This window comes from Canis aureus, chromosome 8 (assembly GCF_053574225.1).
Source record: "Canis aureus isolate CA01 chromosome 8, VMU_Caureus_v.1.0, whole genome shotgun sequence".
NCBI classification, from domain to species: domain Eukaryota; kingdom Metazoa; phylum Chordata; class Mammalia; order Carnivora; family Canidae; genus Canis; species Canis aureus.
The window spans coordinates 48,327,396-48,333,875 of NC_135618.1; the positions used below are offsets into that span (position 1 = coordinate 48,327,396).

Below are 6,480 nucleotides of genomic sequence, written 5' to 3' on the forward strand. Positions count from 1 at the left end.
ACATGGCATTTTCCCTGTCAGTTTCTCTCCTTCTTCTCATAGGGCACCAGGCATTGGATTTAGGGCCCACCCTAATCTAGCATGACCTCATCTTACTTTAGATACATCTGCAAAGACCCTACCCCCAAATAAGATCACATTCACAGATTCTGGGTACACGTGAATTTGAGAAAACACTACTCAATCAAGTGAACATACACATGTTTATTCTGTTATCACTATGGTAGTCATGATTTTGCCTTTTGGGGAAAATTATCCTATAATAGTGCTATTAAAAGTCAAGTCAGCAGGAAGCAATGGATTGGAATGGGGGAGGTAAAAGAGAAAGCGTTTGGAGGTGAATGTGTTAAATTGGCCTAAAAGTGGGGCTGGAGGTCAAAGGACAAAGAAGGGTTGATGGAGAGGAGGAGTAGGAACCTCAGCAGCAAAAGTTCCGTACTATCTAAAGTGCTCATTCTACAGAGAAGAAAATTGAGGCCTCGGGTGGGGTTCCTCTCTAAAGGACACAGAGCAGATAATTGGAAAAAAGCAGAATGCAACCCAGACTTTTTGATTTCCAGCCCAGGATCCATTAGCTGATTGGAAAGATTCTAAGTAGTTTCAGCATTTGAATGGGGACCATCAAATTGTTCATTTTCCCCGGATAGCTTTCCATATGTCACATCTTTAACGTTCCCATGTCTGCACACAAGTACATACACATACAAAAAAAAAAAAAAAAGTTTCACCCACATAGTAGCACAAAACCTAATTACAATTTCTCTTATTAGAAAAGCTGAACCTGAATCAAAATTCAACCACAGATAATTAGCTTACATGCCTCCCTGATTACACCATTGTGCAATCTTTTGGCCACAGGGAAATGTCTAAACTGTAGACAACTCTATAGCTATTAGTACAATGAAATAGATTTTGAGACAATGATTCCAATACTTGACAACGATACAGGTACAGAGGATCTCTGAATTCTTAGAATTCACAAAAGCAGGAGGAACTGTGAAAACAGAAAGCATTAGAGTCCCACACTTGAATTTTTATTTTAATTATGGTACTGACACTAGGGTCTTGGAAATATTATAATCAAGCATCATTTTCTTGTCTAACCCTCCAGTGATATTCCAACTCCTGAGAGTTTATAATCACCAAGTCATAAAATGTAGCCTACTTTCAACTTGCTTTTACCCCACACTGCTTTAGGTATTAGTTATCTAGTGACATTTCTTTACCAGCCAGAGATTTGGGAAAATGTAATCATTGTTTTATAAACTTTCTCAAAACTTTAGTGCTTTGGGGTAGTTTCTCTCCTATTCTGCAGGAAATCCAATGGGTACCAGGATAATGTTTTGGCTCCATGTTTTGGTACACTTTGGAGATGCATATGCAATAATTTCCATGTCATATTTCCAATGGTCATTGTTTCCACGACATCATCTCATATGATTCTCACAACCACCCACCAAAGTGGTTATTACTGTTCCCATTTCAGAGATGAGAAAACTGAAGTTCAGAGAAATTGAACTGACTTATCCAGTCAATGCCTCACTGCAAAATGGCCAAGTAGGAACCTGAACACCAAGCCTCCTTCCCATGCTCCAGGCCACCATCTGTCACCTAAAATGAGGCCAAAAGCATGATCTGCTAAAGAGATATTCTTAAGATATATTGATGAAATGATCCATTTGGAGTAGTTTGAATAACCAAAAAGATCTATCCAGAAAACAATACGGCCACAATGGCACACAGAAAGGTTCTCTCTAAAAATTCATGAATCTATTGACCACTTTCATTAAAATGAGCATAAGAAGCCATAAATGTCTAGAATGTCAGATGTGGAAAGAACACAATATCATCTAGATCAGTGGTTTGGAACTGGAGGTGCTGGTTGACAACTGTGGGCAGTGCTTCTGGGATCTAGCGGGTGGAGACCAGGGATACTGTTCAACACCCTACAGTGCACAGATCAGAATCCCCCCAAAAAGAATAATCTGACCCAAAATGTCAAGTGACCAAGTTGAGAAACTCTGATCTAGATCAGAAGTCCACAAATGTTTTCTGGAAAGGAGCAGATGGTAAATATTTTAGGCTTTGCCATTTACAACAGAAGCAAATATATGCAATATGTCCATGAATGGATATGGGCATGTTCCAATAGAACTTTATTTAAAAAAGCAGGTAACTTCCCAGATTCAGTCCACAAGCCGTAGTTTATCTACCCTCATCTAGATTAATGGATTTCTAATTTTCTTTAAGGACCATGAAATGTTCCACTCAAATGAAATATAACATGAAATCCAAGATACACAACAGGTCAGAGAAATGCTTCTTCAGTTGAAGCAAGAATGCATCCAGTGCAGTTCTCCAGTGGTAGACTGAGTGAGACTACTCAGAGCAGTTTGGAACACTCTACTCTTACCCAAATGCATTTTTCAAAATGAGAAAGTTATTTTGTACTCAAAACCCCTTAGTGGCATCCTACTGCTCCTATGACAAAATCCTTCTCCCTGCCAATATGACCTCACAATGCATCAGTGTTGCTCAGTAGCTCTAGAACCTGACTGATAAGCATCCAGACCCAACTATAGCACTGACTATGGGCAAGTTATTTTACCTCTCTGAGCCTCATTTTCCTATCTACAAAAAAATCTACAAAAAAGTAATTATGATCAAAACCCACCTGATGCTATTGTTTTAAATGACATTTAAAATGAGAATGGGGGGGTGCCTGGGTGGCTCAGTCAGTTGGGCATCTGCCTTCAGCTCAGTTCATGATCCCAGGATCCTGGGATAAAGCCCCATGCTGAGTTCCCTGCTCACTGGAGAGTCTGCTTCTCCCTCTCCCTCAGTTTGTTCTCTCTCTCTCTCTCTCTCTCTCTGAAATAAATGAATAAAATTAAAAAAAAATGAGAATAGGATTGCCTGGATGGCTCAGTCAGTTAGGCATCTGCCTTTGGTTCAGGTCATGATCTCAGAGTCCTGGGATCAAGCCCCAAGTTAGGTTCCCTACTCAGCAGGGAGTCTGCTTCTCCCTCTCCCTCTGCTCCTCTGCTCATACTCTCTCTCTCTCTCAAATAAGTAAATCTTTAAGAGGAGATTGATTAAATGACGTAATGGATACATAGCCTCTGCACAGTGTCTAATATATAATATCACTCCATAAATTAATATCATTATTATAAGAACTTATTGTTTTTATTAGGCACTCCTATCTCTAGACACAATTTGTAGGCCCAAAGCAGGGGTTGGGACATCAGGCCAAAACCAACTGAAGGTGCTCGGTGATGAAAAGAGGTCTTAAGGAAGATCTCTCTCAGGTCTCTACATTGATGTTTTTTGTTCTTATTTGGCACAAATACCAATCATGGGAAAATTTGAGGTCAAGCTGCTTCTCTAAAAGCTTCTGGATCCCAGCTTGATTTGAGTGTTGACAAGTTTATCAGTGTTGCACTCTGGAATGAAGATTATCCTGTTCTTCAGGCCACAGAAATCATAGATGGATGCAAAGAGCAAAGTTGGAAGGTCCCTTTGAGATGCTGTATTGCTTCCACCCAGGATGAAAAAAGTGGTAAAAAACCAACTTGTTGTAGACACTGTTAACTGCTTCCCAACAGTAAACAATAAACAATGATTACCCTCCTTTTTTGTTCCTCAGGGAAGTCTCCTCAGAGAAGTCTCAAGAATCATAGGCCATGGTTCCAGGGGCTACATCTTTTTCAATTCAAGCCACTCAAGGCAGCTCCACTTGCCTGTGATTGACAGAGAAGAAAGCATACAACTCAGCTCTGGTTAATAAAACCTAAGGAGAAGGACACTGTCTAGCTGACCATTCTCACTTCCGACACTGACTACAAGTTTGGGGGTCTCAAGACCACCCTCAGTTTCAATAATTCGCTTTAATTATACCAGCCATTTTATGGTTTATTACAGAGAAAGAACATGGATTGAATCAGCCAAGGGAAGAAGTTCAAGAGATACTGAGCTTGGAGTTTCCAGCTGTCCTCCTCCAGCGGACTCATGCACATGATGCTCACCTCTCCCAGCAACCACATGTGATGACAAGCATGGAGTGATGCCAGCTAGGGGAGGCTCACTTGAATCTTGGTATCCAAGAGATTTTATTGGGGCTCAGTCATATAGACATAACTGACCAACCCCATGGCTGACCTGAGTCTTCAGCCCCTCCAGAGGTGCAGCCACACAGCAAAGCCCAAGGCCGCCTACCATAAATCACATCGGGTTTTTTTTTATTTTATTTATTTATTTTAATTTAAATTCAATTAATGAACCTTTAATGTAGTATTAATTTCAGAGGTAGAGGTCAGTCATTTCATGAGTTGAATATAATACCCAGCGCTCATTCCATCCCATGCCCTCCTTAATGCCCATCACCCAGTTACTCGATGCCCCCAACCCCTCCCTTCAGTTTCTTTCCTATGATTAAGAGTCTCTGATAGTTTGTCTCCTTCACTGATCTCATCTTGTTTTATTTTTCCCTCCCTTCTCTATGCTCCTCTGTTTTATTAAATTCCACAAGACTGAGATCATATGATAATTCTGTCTCTGATTAACTTATTTCACTTAGTATATCCTCTAGTTCCATCCACAATGTTACTAACGGCAAGATTTTTCTTTCTTTCTTCTTTCTTTCTTTCTTTCTTTCTTTCTTTCTTTCTTTCTTTCTTCTTTCTTTCTTTTCTTTCTTTCTTTCTTTCTTTCTTTCTTTCTTCTTTCTTCTTCTTTCTTTTCTTTCTTTCTTTCTTTTTCTTTTTTTAATGACTGAGTAGTATTCACATTGTTAACATGCCTCTCTGGGCATAGCCCAAGGCCATCAGATAAACAAAGACAGTCTTATCTGGCAGGACACTCTAAGGGCTTAGAGGTTACCTCCCAGGAGCTGGGGCCAGACCACACAGACCCACAGGGGAGGACTTGGTGGAGTTTTCATCTCCTGTCTTCAAGAGATACAGGACAGGGATCCTTGCTCTCCCCACATTTGACTGTTTCTGTGTGCAGACGCAAGGCCTGGAACTGCAGCAACCATCCTATAACCATAAGGCGAGCCACCTGAGGATAAAAGTCACAAGGGGAGGTTGGCAGAGAGAAAAGATGGGAAGCCCGCAGTTCTAGCTCATGTCTTGATGCAAACTTTTCTTTACAGGAGATCATATACCTCCTTAGTTTGTTTAAGCTCTTTTTTTTTTTTTTAATTTTTTATTTATTTATGATAGTCACACAGAGAGAGAGAGAGGCAGAGGGAGAAGCAGGCTCCATGCACTGGGAGCCTGACGTGGGATTCGATCCCGGGTCTCCAGGATCATGCCCTGGGCCAAAGGCAGGTGCTAAACCGCTGCACCACCCAGGGATCCCTTGTTTAAGCTCTTTGAAGTCAGATTTTCCTATTACTTGCAGGTGAAAGCTTCCTACCTCATACACCTGATCATTAAGGGATTATGGTCTGGCTGAGAGTCAGTCAACTGAATGAACAAGAAGGAGTCTCTGAGGCAATGTAGAATACAAAGCACACCTGAATAATAGTAATAGAGTCACCAGTTCATCCCACCAGAGTGTGTATATTTCTGCAATTTATAGTAGAGGTAAAGTGGAAAAGCCCCACGGTAGGAGTCTGCAAATTTGGGCTTAAAATTTTATTCTATCAATACTTCAACTGTGGGACTTCGAAGGGGTCACTCAACTGCTCTGAGCCTTATTTCCTCATCTGAAATACAGGCCAAATAAAAATTTACCTAATTCAGAGTGCTTTTGGAAATCTTGCCTATAAGGGACACACATCAAATCAAAATGGTTTAAGCCATGGGGCACCTGGGTGGCTCAGTGTTTGAGCATCTGCCTTTGGTTCAGGTTGTGATCCTGGGGCCCTGGGATCGAGTCCTGCTTCGGGCTCCCTGCAGGGAGCCTGCTTCTCCCTCTGCCTATGTCTCTGCCTCTCTCTGTGTATGTCTCATGAATAAACAAATAAATAAAATCTTTTTAAAAATAAATGGTTTAAGCAAGAGAAAGAGAGAGAAAGAAAATTGATTTTGAGGGGGAGGTAGCACACTGTGTGTAGATGGAAGTTGACTTTGGATGCTGAGGGGACACGTGTTGGGGTGCTCAGCCTGGTCTTGGGTAAGCGACTCTTTCCCAAGTGGAATCTAGAAAATAGAAGTTGGTCAGGTGGGAAGAAATGTGAGGCATGCTCTGGGCTGAAGGTGAGAAACAACATAAAGCACAAGCATGAATGTTTGTGGACATGTGTGTGTGCATGTGTGCGCATATGGGCATGTGTGTGTTTATGATGGCTTATGGGCTGTGAGGCAAGGAGCTCAGCGTTACTACTGCCTAAGAATCAGGTGGGAGATGATGCTGGACAGGTGAGCAGGGACTGCCTCTTGTGAGGAAGTTTCCATCCCAGGCTGAGCCATATGTGTTGACTCTGCAGCTTCCTTCTTTACTGTACAAGAGAAAAATCCCCTCTCAAGCAGA

At 41.5% G+C, this 6,480-nt stretch overlaps 1 long non-coding RNA gene across 3 annotated transcripts; it reads left to right on the forward strand.

Annotated features, from left to right (window-relative positions):
- The first annotated feature begins 2,563 nt into the window (after nucleotides 1-2,563).
- Nucleotides 2,564-5,749, forward strand: LOC144319019 (uncharacterized). Of its 3 annotated transcripts, none has more exons than XR_013384943.1 (3): nucleotides 2,564-2,653; nucleotides 3,475-3,562; nucleotides 3,650-4,274. It is a non-coding gene; the product is annotated as an uncharacterized LOC144319019 (long non-coding RNA). The 3 variants fall into 3 exon arrangements; XR_013384944.1 differs by lacking the exon at nucleotides 2,564-2,653 and adding an exon at nucleotides 5,407-5,749 and having other exon boundaries at nucleotides 2,660-3,562; nucleotides 3,650-4,098; XR_013384942.1 differs by lacking the exon at nucleotides 2,564-2,653 and having other exon boundaries at nucleotides 2,660-3,562.
- The last annotated feature ends 731 nt before the right edge of the window (nucleotides 5,750-6,480 follow it).